Genomic DNA, 12,228 nt, shown 5'->3' on the forward strand with positions numbered 1-12,228 from the left:
CAAAAAAAATGCCACAAGTGGGTGGCTTTAAAGAACAGAAGTTTATTTTCTCACACTTCAGGAGGCTGGAAGTCTGAATTCAAGGCAGGACTCTGTGGGGAAGTCTTTCTTTGCCTTTTACAGCTTCTAGCAGCTGCCAGCAATCCTTGGCATTCCTGGGCCTGTAGATTCACCTGTCTCCACTGACTGTCCTCCTCTTCCCCCTGTGTGTGTCTCTGAGTCTATTTTGCTCTTTTTATAACTCAGTAGTGATGAGGTTTAGGACCCATCCTGCTCTGGTATGAACTTATTAACAAAAGAAAATCTCTATTTCCACAGAGGATCATCTTTACGGTACAGGGATTAGGATTTCAGCATACTTTTTTGGGTGGGGGGGAAGAGGGGAGACACAGTTCAATCCATAACACCATGCAAGGGATGAAGGTGGCCCAATGTAGGGGAGTGTCATTGGGACAGAGAGAAATGATGGACTAGAAAGATGTTTAGCACGCACACTGAAGAGGATGCTATGAAGGGTTGGACATTGGAGCAAGTGTGGAGTCATGGATGCACTGGGGTTCTGGCTTGGGCACATGGATTATCACCAAGATAAGGACTGTAGGATGAAGAGCACGTTTTGTTGGGAGACGAAGAGTTCTTGAGCTTGAGGTGTCTCTAAGACCGCTAAGTGGAGAAGTATAGTTGGCAAGTCATGCAAAGGTCTGAAACTCAGTAGCCAGAACTGGAAGGAAAAATGGATTTGGGATTCGTGAGTCAAATGAGACCTCCTGATCTCTAGTGTGTGTGTGTGGGTGGGGGGTGGTGGTGGTGGGTGTCTTGGTCCTTTAGTGCTGCTATAACAGAGATACCACAAGTGGATGGCTTTAACAAAGAGAAATGTATTTCCTCACAGTCTGGTAGGCTACAAGTCCAAATTCAGGGTGTTGACTCCAGAGGAAGGCTTTCTCTCTCCGTCGGCTCTGGAGGAATGTCCTTGTTCTCAATCTTCCCCTGGTTGAGGAGCTTCTCAGGCACAGGGACCCCATGTCCAAAGGACGCGCTCTGCTCCCCGTGCTGCTTTCTTGGTGGTATGAAGTCCCCAACTCTCTGCTTGCTTCCCTTTCCTTTTATGTCTTGAGAGAGAAAAGGTGGTACAGGCCACACCCCAGGGAAACTTCCTTTACCTTGGATCAGGGAGGTGACTTGGGTAAGGGTAGTGTTACAATCCCACCCTAATCCTTTTAACATAAAATTACAATCACAAAATTGAGGACAACCACACAATACTGAGAATCATGGCCTAACCAAGTTGATATACACATTTTTTGGGGGGGGACATAATTCAATCCATGACACGGGGGCATTGGTGGTTCAGTGGTCAGACTCTCACCTTCCATGTGGGAGACCTGGGTTTGGTTCCCAGCTAATGCCCCCTCAAGTGCAAACATCACTTGTCTGTCAGTGGAGCCTTTCATGTCACTGTGATGCAGAACAGGCTTCAGAGAAGCTTCCAGAAAAGAAAGGCCTGGCCGTGTACTTATGAAAAAATGAGCCGATGAAGACTTTATGGATTACAACGGTTTGGTCCTGTTGTGCACGGGATTGCCATGAGTTGAGGGTCGACTTGACGACAGCTAACAACACCAACAACCTGATTTCTGAACCACCTGATCATACAACAGGTTTTTGCTTAAAATGGGGACCAGTGCTTCCAGACCCCAGGAGCAGGAGGTGCAAGGACTCAACACTATGGGTTGGAGATGCTCTCAGTTCATAGTTGTGGTTTGCATTCAAGAGAAATTCAGAGTGTTAGTGTTGCAATGTGTATGATTGGCCCAAAACTTTGCAACATTGTACCAGTGACTAAAAGGATTGTTGAATATACACTCGAGCTCATCCTTCAGGACGTTTTCTAATTTTTTCTTTCTCAAAAGTAATAGATACACGTAGTAGACAGGGCTTATGATAAAAAGCTATGGTCATGGCTCAAGTGGACACGAGTCCATGTGGGCAACTCCTGCTTGGTGGTGAGATGAGAAGGAAGAGGGGGACAGCAGCTGGTTGAATGGACATGGTGAATACAGGGTGTCTCATTAGGAGGACAGCAGCTGGGATTGCATAGCAAGGTGTGTATAACTTTTTGTATGAGAGACTGACTTGATCTGTAAACTTTCACCTAAAGCACAATAAAAAAAAAAAAATTAAACACACACACACAAAAGCTATGGTCATCTGAGTTTCCTTGACGCTCAGAAACAGTTTCCACCCAGCTGCTGGCAGTTGAAGTCACTCTGACATTATGTTTAACGTGAAATGTTTGCAATGGCATTGCTCAAAGAAGGCCTGGGGGTCTCAAAAGGGCCTGTCCCTGAGCCTGCCTGGCTCACTGTTGCCTTCTAAAGTAGTCTCTGCTCTTAGGGGTGAGCAAATTAAAATAAACCAAACCAGTTCCCATTGAGTTGATTCCAACTCATGGTCACTTCACGTGTGTCAGAGTAGAACTGCGCACCGTAGGGTTTTTATCGGCTGATGTTTTGGAAGTAGATGACCAGGTCTTTCTTCTGGGTGGATATAAACTGCCAACCTTCAGTTAGTTGGCGAGAGTTAAGTGTTTGTGCCTAGGACTACAAGGGGGGTGACCACTGATTGGAAAAAGTAATCATTTGACCCAAGGTAGCTAATTCATAGGCCCCCTAATTCCATATGACGTGGCAAGAAAGAGGAATCTTTGCTCAAGGCAGCATGATGATTATCTTAGCCAATCAGATTCACTCCCTCTAAAATTTGAAATAGAAATTTTGAGAGAATCTGCTGAAAGGATAGGAATATGACCCAAAAGACAAACAACAGAGTCAAACGAAGGTGGATGAGGCCTTGGATACTGCTGTACCTGGTACCAGTCCCACCCCTGGACTTTGTGGTCATGTGACCCAATAATTCCCACTTTGTCGAAGCTGATTTGATTTGGGTTTCTGTCACTAGCAACAATAGTCTTAATCCAATATCAAATAAGTTTTTGAATTTTGAGTGCACTGTGTCCTTGGTCTAAGGTCTTCTGGGGGCCCATTTTTATTTATTTATTTATTTATTGTACTTTAGATGAAGGTTTATAGAACAAACTAGTTTCTCATTAAAGGGTTAGTACACATATTGTTTTATGACATTGGTTAAGAACGCCACAACATGTCAACACTCTCCCTTCTCAACCTTGGGTTCCCTATTACCAGCTTTCCTGTCCCCTCCTGCCTTCTAGTCCTTGTCCATGGGGTGGTGTGCCCCTTTAGTCTCGTTTTGTTTTATGGGTCTGTCCAATCTTTGGCTGAAGGGTGAACCTCAGGAGTGACTTCAATACTGAGTCAAAAGGGTGTCCGGGGGCCATACTCTCAAGGTTTTACCAGTCTCTGTCAGGCCAGCAAGTGTGGCCTTTCTTTTTGAGTTAGAATTTTGTCCTGTATTTTTTCTTCAGCTCTGTGCAGGACCCTCTATGGTGATCCCTGTCAGAGCAGTCAGTGGTGGTAGCCGGGCATCATCTAGTTGTACTGGACTCAGTCTGGTGGAGGCTGTGGTAGATGTGGTCCATTAGTCCTTGGGACTAATCTTTCCCTTGTGTCTTTAGTTTTCTTCATTCTTCCTTGCTCCAGAAGGGGTGAGACCAGTGGGGTATCCTAGATGGTCGCTCACAAGCTTTTAAGATGGGGTCCCACTTTGACAAAGCAACAATCACAGGCACTGCTGAGAGGTAAACCAGGGAATGGGATACACATCCAGGGCTGGCTGTTCAGTACAAGCAGCACAGAAGAGATGGTGAGCCTCACGCTGCTGCTTCACCTGGGCAAGGGAGTATGCAGAAGGCCGCCCGTAAGCTCAGAAAGGAAGTCCTCGAGTGGTACGGTTAAAAATCAACAACTCAGAACACCATTAACAGATTGCTGTGCAGGTTTAATAGACAACTTTAAAGTCAGGCAGTATGTCATTACTGAGTAAATCAGTGAATGGATCAATTAAGATTTTCAGGGTACTTATACACAGTTTCATCAGGAACTTTGAATAAAAATTTTTTGATTGGTTGAAAATTATGTCAGGATACATAAATCTTCTAAGAGAGGAGCATGTGCTCGAACATAATAAAGAACAGGAAGGTAGAAATCTTGCTAAGATGATTGCAAGATCAGTGAGCCATGACTGTAAGACCTCTGGAGTCTCACATTAACAAGGCGTGTTCATTAATCTTTGATCGTTTTCCGAAAGAACAAGTTTCAAGTGTTTCAGTGTGCTTGATCACCCAAATACAATGATGTGAAACTAGACAAGCTGCTTCTAAACGTTACTTACAGTTTAAGGCATCGTTATAGGCTTTAAAAATTATGTATATACGATTATACGGCACATAGGTTTCTAACATTTAATAAGCTGACCTTTAGTGTCATCGGCAATATAACTCTATTTTCATAAAGCAAAACTTGCGATTTTATTTCACAGCGCAAATGGTTAAGGTGTTCAGCTGCTAACTGAAAAGGCTGGGGGTTCAAGTCCACCCACAGGCTCCTCAGAACAAAGACCTGGCCATCTATTTCCCCAAAAAATCAGGCATTGAAAACTCTCTGGAGCACAGTTCTGATGCACATAGGGTTGCCATGAGCAGGAATTGACTCTAAAAGCAACTATTTTTTGAGAACGCTGGTAGTTTAGTGGTAGAATTCTTGCCTCCTGGGTGGGAAACCTGGGTTTGATTCCTAGCCAACGCGCCTCGTATGTAGCCACCACCTGTCTGCCAGCGGAGGCTGTCATGTTGCTATGATGCCTGGTGGCATAGTGGTTAAGTGCTCCTTGGAAACTCTATGGGGCAGTTCTACTCTGTCCTATAGGGTCACTATGAGTCGGAGTCGACTCCACGGCACTGGGTTTATGATGCTGAACAGTTTTCAGAGGAGCTTCCAGACTAAGAGGGACTAGAAAGAAAGGCCTGGTGATCTACTTCTGTAAATCCTATGGCTCACAACGTCAGAGCTGCAGCGGGTCATGGGGATGGCGCCGACGGGGCAGCCTCTCATTCAGTTGAGCATGGGGTAGCCATGAGCTGGGGGTGACTCAACAGCAGTTAACAATTTATAAAGCACCACCCTGATAGAATGGACTAGAAGTGTAATCTAGGGCCTTGGCAAACAGGTTACTTTTGGGAAAACCGCTCAGAGTTGTTTTGAGGACCCTGCCAGTCAGAGCCAGACAGGCACAGCTGATCGCCACGGGACACTCAGGTCTACAGTCACTCCAGTTCTATGGCCAACCTGTGTAATGAGTGGTTGGCATGAGGATTCCGCAGCCGAAGCTCTGACACCTTAGTGCCTCCCCAGGCGCTGGGACTCCACTCGCTCCCCGTCAAGCCCCTTTCAGCGGCTCCCGTAAAGCCAAGCTCTGTGGACCTGAGAACCCCTCCGCTCGCTAGCAGGTAGGCGGAGGAAGGCATGCGCAGGCGCTTTCGCCCAGGGATGCCGGCTCTCCACCCAGTGGGCGGTGCCTCTCCTGGGGGAGTGGCCCGAGCCCTGCGGGGGCGGGGCACCCGCTGCTCGCAGGAGGGGTCTCAGAGGCCTTTCCGTGGGGTGTGGTACCGGGTGGCCGCGAGTGTGTGTGTCTGTGGAGGGGGCGGTGTCGTGGTCATTCAGAGGCTCGCGGGGCTGGGCCCCCAACGTGGTGGAAGCGGGCCGACTGGCGTGGGCCCCGTGCTCGGCGTCTGGACGTTGGAGGGGTGTCACATCCGGCGGAGGGGGCGGGCCTCGTGGACCCCGGAAGTGTGGGCGCCGGCTGAGGTTTCATCCGCGGTGGCGGTGGCGGTGGCGACAGGGGCCCCGGCAGGTGAGCGGGGTTGGGGAGGGGCCCGGCTTGCCGCGGGCTGGCGGGCGGGCGGGCGGGGCCGAGGACGAGGTTGGGGGGTGGCGCTGGCAGTGGTTCCCGGCGCTCCCCCGCCAGCCCGTCTCACCCTGGCGAAGGGCGGTGATTGGGCGCGAGGGGCGCGTGACACACGCCGAGTGGCCGGAGCCCCTGCCCCTCCGGGAGGGAGGGGAGGGCCGGAGGCACCGCCCCGGCTCCCCCGCAGGTCGCGCCTCCAGCCCCGCCTCCACCCCCTTCAGCCCCTCACTTCACCTTTAAGTCATTAGAGCTAGTTCACCCATTGTACAGATGGGAAAACTGAGGCCTGAGAGTAGGATCTGACTTGCCAGAAGACATACCGGAGGCCGGGGGCAGAGCTGGGTCGAAAGACTGTAATTTTGACCCCCTGGCCTATATGCAGGAGCCCTGGTGGCGGAGTGGTTAAGAGCTCAACCCCAGACCAAAAGGTCTGCAGTCGAATCCACCTTGGAAATCCTATGGGGCATTTCTTCTCTGTATTATAGGGTCGTTATGAGTTTTTGGTTTTTGGCCTGTATGTACCCTTTTCCCAGGGTAGTGAGAGGAAGGGTTTCAGCCTTGCCTGGTGCTCTGTTCTTGTCCCTTATTCTGGACCCCGACTTGCACCACCCGGTATCACTGGCCAGTCCTTATCCTTGGACCTGCTAGGTCCAAGGTGCAAAAAAAAAAAAAAAAAAACAAGCCCACTGCCATCAAGTGGATTCCTACTCGTAGCCACCCATAGAGTTTCCAAGGCTATAAATGAAGCAAACTGCCACATTTTTCTTCCTCGAAGCCGCTGGTGGTTTTGAATTGCTGTCCTTTTGGTTAGTAGTCAACTGCTTTAACCACTGTGCCACCAGGGCTCCCAAGGGCTAAAACAAAAAAAACTGCAGACCGGTTGCTGTCAAGTCGATTCCAACTCATAGCGACCTATAGGACAGAGTAGAACTGCCCCATAGGATTTCCAAGGAGCGGTTGGTGGATTCAAATTGCCAGCCTTTTGGTTTGCAGCCGTAGCTCTTAACCACTGTGCCACCAGTGCTCCTAGAGCTCCAAAGGTCGGTGGGGTATATACACCCAGCACGTGGCTCGTTCCTCTGCATTTCCTCCCTGAAGCTGGTGAGGTGCTTATTTTCACTCTTACAAGTGGGGGAAGGTGTTCCCCAGGGCTATGTTGGAGATACTGGCTGAGTTGATTCTATACCTCACGGTGTCAGCCCCTGAGCCCAGTCACTGTGCTCTCAGCTACACCTTGTCTGGGAATGCTCGCTCTAGGAATGTCCATCTTCAGCTCTGGAAACTTTCCAGTCTCACTTCCCTTCCTTTTGCCTGTATCCCAGTTCTTTTGCTGCCTCAGGCCTTTGCCACCCATTCACTGGCTCCATGGCCCTAATTCAGTAGCTCTCGCTTCCTGCTGATATACCCCGGATGCTGCTACCTGACCGTCAAAGCTGGATGTGACGATTGCAGAGAGACTTGGGAAGGAAAGACTCCTTTTTTTACTGTTGTCCAAAGCTACAGCCCTGCATAGGCCTGAACCCTGTACTTCTGGGTGGGAGGAATGGCTGTTGGGCTGCAATACTGGACTCTGAAGTGAGAGTCTTTGTTCTCGGTGGTCAAAATGCCCAGCAAAGCTTTTTTCCTAGATTATCTTGGAAATCTGGCTGCATGCCTTTGTAATTTCCATTAGGTAAAAAATGTTCATTTGCGACTTCTTCACCTGGGCAGTCCTGGTGGCTGCTCTGCAGGTAGCAATACCTTGGATGTATTGCTTGCCTGCTGAGGGCTGCGCACTCTTCTAGGAGCTTTGTGAACATACTGACTTCTCAGAGCACTTTAAGGTAGGTAGCACTACCATGTTGACAGATGAAGTAAGGGAACTGTAGAGATGTTGGGCAACTTGGCTAGGGTCACATATAGCTAGTAAGTGGCTGAGTCGGGTTTTTTAACCAGCAGGTCTCATTTCAAAACTAATGAGCTTCCCACTCTCTGATATTGCCTCTCAGATTCCTCAGTGTTCCAGACTTGCCGGGCCTTAAGAATCTTCTGTGATGCTTATTGAAAATACAGAGCCCTGCCTCTGGAGAACCTGGTTCCGACCATCTGGAGGGGGCCCCAGGAATCTAGTTTTAACAAGTGTTTGGGGGGATTCTGACTGCGAGGCAAGTTTGGGAAGCAGTGCCTCAAAGTTTGTGGATTTTCTGGGCCCCTGGTAGCTTGGCAGTGCAGTTATGTCTAAGGATCCTTGTTTCCTTATGGCTTATCTGCTTTGAAATTTTCTAATCATCCATGGAAAGGGCATTAGGGCAGGCAGCCACGTGAATCACTTCCAGATGCCTTTGGCCAATAGCACTAGGGTTTTTCCAGGCTGACATAATCAGGTCGTTGAAGACCTTGTTTTAATCTGATTGGATCTCTGAGTGTGGAAGTTCTGTTAGCACTTTCCTCGCAGCATCTGGAGTTTTCAGAAGACTCTAGTTTCTCCCCAGCTGGTTGGATTCTGGCAGAGAGGCCTCTGTGATGGCAACAGTCCCTGAGGTTTTGCAAGTTTTAGAGGCTTGTTTACTTAGCAAGTGCGCCCCCGACTTCATCCCTCCCCGCTTTATCTGCTTTCACTGGCTTATGTGAAAGACTGGGCAGACATCAAACAGGTTTGTTTTGGTTTAGCTGGGGCTGACTGGTGGGACCCCTGGGACCTAGGATGGGCCAGACAGGAGAGGAGCGGGGAGGAGAACGGAACGCTGGCTGGTCCTGTGCCATCCCCGTGATCTGTCACAGATCGGCCTGTTGAGATCCAGAGGGTTTTCACTGGCTGATTTTTTGGAAGGAGATCACCAGGCCTCTCTTCCTAGCCTGTCTCAGTCCGGCAGTTCTCCCGAAACCCGTTTTGACAGCATAGCGACACGCAAGCCTCCACTGATGGACGGTGGTGGCTGTGCCAGAGGTGCAGTGGCTGGGAATGAAACCCAGGTCCTCTGCATGGAAGGTGAGAATTCTACCCTGAACCACCACTGCCCCCTAACTCTTGGTGGTTGCTTTAAGGTTTCCAGTATACATCTTTAGCTTATTGTCGTCTATCCTCAAGTGATACTATGCCACCTTCCATATGGTGTTAAGAACCTTACGATAGCATACTTCCACTTCCTCCCTGTTGGCCTTTGTACTGTTGTCACACATTTTACTTCTGTATATGGTATAAATCCCGTAGTGCGTTGTTGTTGTTTTTACTTTTAACAATCATCTTGCATAGAGATTAAAAAAGTCTTTTATATTTGCGCGTTTGTGTTTATCATTTCTGGTGCTCTTTATTCTTTGTGTAGATTCAGATTTCCATCTGGTTTCATTTTCCTTCTGACTTGAGGACTTCTTTTACCGTTCCTTGTAACGTTCTGCTGCCGATGAATTATTTTCATTTTTGGGTGTCTGAGAAAGTCTTTATTTTGTCTTTGTTTTCGTAAGATATTTTGCCCGGGTACAGAATTCTAGGTTGACTGTTTTTCTTTCATTCCTTTAAAAATGTTGCTCCACTGTCTTCTGGCTTGCATTGTTTTATAGGAGCAATCTGTTGTTTTTCTTCATTGTTTCCCTACTCGTGGTGTGTCTTCCCCACCTTCCCTCCTTGGCTGCTTTTCTTTTATCACTGATTTTAAACAATTTAGTTATGATGTACTTTGGTATGGATTGGAAACCCTGGTGACATAGTGGTTAAGAGCTGCAGCTGCTAACCAAAACTCTGGCAGTTCAAGTCCACCAGGTGCTCCTTGGAAGCTGTATGGGGCAGTTCTTCTCTGTCCTATAGGGTCGCTATGAGTTGGAATTGACCCGATGGCAGCAGGGTTTTTTTTTTTTTTTTTCTATTTTTGGTGTAGATTATCTTCATGTTTCTTGTGTTTGGGGGTAGATGAGCTTCTTGGATCTGTAGGTTTATAGTTCTCATCAAGTTTGGAAAATTTCCAGCCAGTAATTCTTCAAATATTTCTTCTGTTCCTCTTTCTCTCTACATTGAGGACTTCAGTTACTTCTGTATTAGGATGCTTGAAGTTATTCTCACAGCTCTCTGATGCTCTCTGTTCGTGTTTTTTTCCTGTGGTTTTATTTTGGATAGTTTCTATTGTTATGTCTCCAAGTTCATTAACCTTTTCTTCTGCAATGTCTAATCTGCTGTTATTCCCATCCAGTGTACTTTTTTAATCTCAGACATTGTAATTTTCATCTCTAGAAATTTGATTAGGGTTTTTGTTTTTTTTAATATCTTCCATGTCTCCACTTAACATGCTCGGTCTTCCCATTAGCTTTTTGAACGTATGGAATATGGGTATAGTAACTGTTTTAGTAACTGTCTACTAATTGTGTCATCTATGTAATTTCTGGGTCTGCTTCTGTTGGTTGAGTTTTCTCCTCCTTATGTGTCTTATTTTCTTTGATGTCTGGTAAATTTTTGATTGGATGTCAGGTGTTGTGAATTTTACCTTATTTGGGTACTGGATATTTTTCATTCCTGTAAATATTCGTGGGTTTGTTTTGGGACAGAGTTTCAGTTACTTGGAAACAGTTTAATCTTTCAAAGGCTTTCTCTTAAGCTTTGTTGAGTGGGATCAGAGCAGCTTAGAACACGACTAGTCTTTCCCCACTGCTGAGGCAGTGCATGTCCTAGAATTCTACCACTGACTTGTGGATTATGAAGTCTCTCCACTCGGGCTGGTGGGAACACAGAACTGTCCCTGCCTCAATGTGAGCTCCAAGGATTGTTCCCTCTAATCATTTTAGGTGTTATTTTCCTTGGCCACAGGTTCTTTTCTTTATTGTTATAATTTATTTTATTTTGTTTTTGAGAATATATGCATTAGAACATACACCAACTCAAGTTTCTGTATGCCCAGTTAGGACACTGATTACATTCTTCGAGTTATGCAACCATCCTCACCCTCCTTTTCTGCCCCCTGAGTTTCCTGTCTAATCCCTCGAGCTCCCATTGTCAGTTTGATCCCATGTAGGTGGATCTTAAAAGAGCGCAGTGCTCAAGGCAGACATTCCTTACTAGTTAAGCTAAACTGTTGTTTGGTTTGAAGAAGACTCCAGAGGGTATTTTGGGTTTAAGGTTTAAAGATTATCTCAGGGCAGTAGTTTTGGAGGACTGCAGGTTGTCTTCTTACACACAAGTGCTGATCAGCTCTGAGCTGAAAACTAGAGGGGGAACCCTCCGTAGGCTTTCTGAGTTCTCTCTCTGTGCACCTCTCACCTCTCTGGACCTCCGCCCTGTGAACTCCAGCCACCTTGGCCTCCTTGGACTCCCAGCTCCTTCTCTTCAGCTAGGGGAGCCTGTTGGGCTCCTCCTGGGTACCCCCTGACTGTGCATGGCATGAGAATTCACTCTAGGCTATAAGTTGGGGCAGCCATAGAACTCACCTTGTTTGTTCACCTCTCTCAGGGATCACTCCTGCACTGCCCAATGTCCAGTGTCTGAAAACTATTGTTTCCTTTATTTTGTCTGTCTTTTTAGTTGTTTGAGGTGGGAGGGTAAATCCAGTCCCTGTTCTTCCGACTTGGCTGGAAGTGGAAATCCCTGTCCGATAAGTCCCATAAGCATCGTTGAGTACCTTACCTATGCCAGGCATCGACCTAGGTACTGGGATGCAGAAATGAATGAAACATAGGCTGTGCCCTTAGGAGCTCACATCTCCCTGAAGAAACAAGATTGGCCCTTGGCTGGTATCTGAGAACTGGATTTCAGGAGGGTCCCAGCCTTTCGCTGATAAAAGTTGCTCACTGTGTCTCAATTGTGCTGAACACGTGCTTTCTTTCTGGGAGCCTGGAATTTTGGCACATTGCAGACAGAAGGTGCCTATGTGGCCAGCCCCCAATAAAAACCCGGGACACTGACTCACTAATGAGCTTCCCCGGTAGATAGCATGTCACATGTGTTGTCACAACTTGTTGCTGGAGGAGTTAAGGGCATCCTGTGTGACTGCACTGGAAGAGGACCCTGCAAGCTTACACCTGGTTTCCTCTGGGCTTTGCCCCATGGGCCTTTCCCTTTGTATCCTGTTGCTGTAATAAAGCTTCGCCATGAGTAGAACCAAATGCTAAGTCCTGTGAGTCTTCCTAACAAATCACTGAACCTGGGAGTGGTCTTGGGAGCCCCCCACCAAATGACCTTTGTGGATCCTTTCCTGGACTCAAGAGTAGATCTGAGGAGGGTGTGGCTTTATTTCTCTTTCTGTGGCTCTTGTCCACAATACAACTGTCTGCTGTTTATGTTTCTGCTGGACCCAGATGTTCATAGAATCAGACTTGCCACTGGCAGCTACCCCACCTTCTATTACCCCACCTAAGTTGGCCACAAAACAAGAACAGTGAGTCACA

General features: G+C 47.5%; 1 protein-coding gene across 4 annotated transcripts in view; it reads left to right on the forward strand.

The window, feature by feature from the left end:
* Positions 1-5,217: 5,217 nt before the first annotated feature.
* Positions 5,218-12,228, forward strand: part of VPS37C (VPS37C subunit of ESCRT-I) — a 29,030-nt gene continuing 22,019 nt past the window's right edge. The window contains exon 1 of one of the 4 annotated variants that reach the window (XM_064287988.1): positions 5,218-5,425. The gene's annotated coding sequence lies outside the window, so the exon portion shown is untranslated. Of the gene's footprint in view, positions 5,426-5,542; positions 5,830-6,007; positions 8,517-12,228 lie in introns of those variants that run through there. The other 3 variants (XM_064287986.1, XM_064287990.1, XM_064287989.1) reach the window with 3 other exon arrangements.

Source organism: Loxodonta africana, chromosome 7 (genome assembly GCF_030014295.1).
Source record: "Loxodonta africana isolate mLoxAfr1 chromosome 7, mLoxAfr1.hap2, whole genome shotgun sequence".
NCBI lineage: Eukaryota > Metazoa > Chordata > Mammalia > Proboscidea > Elephantidae > Loxodonta > Loxodonta africana.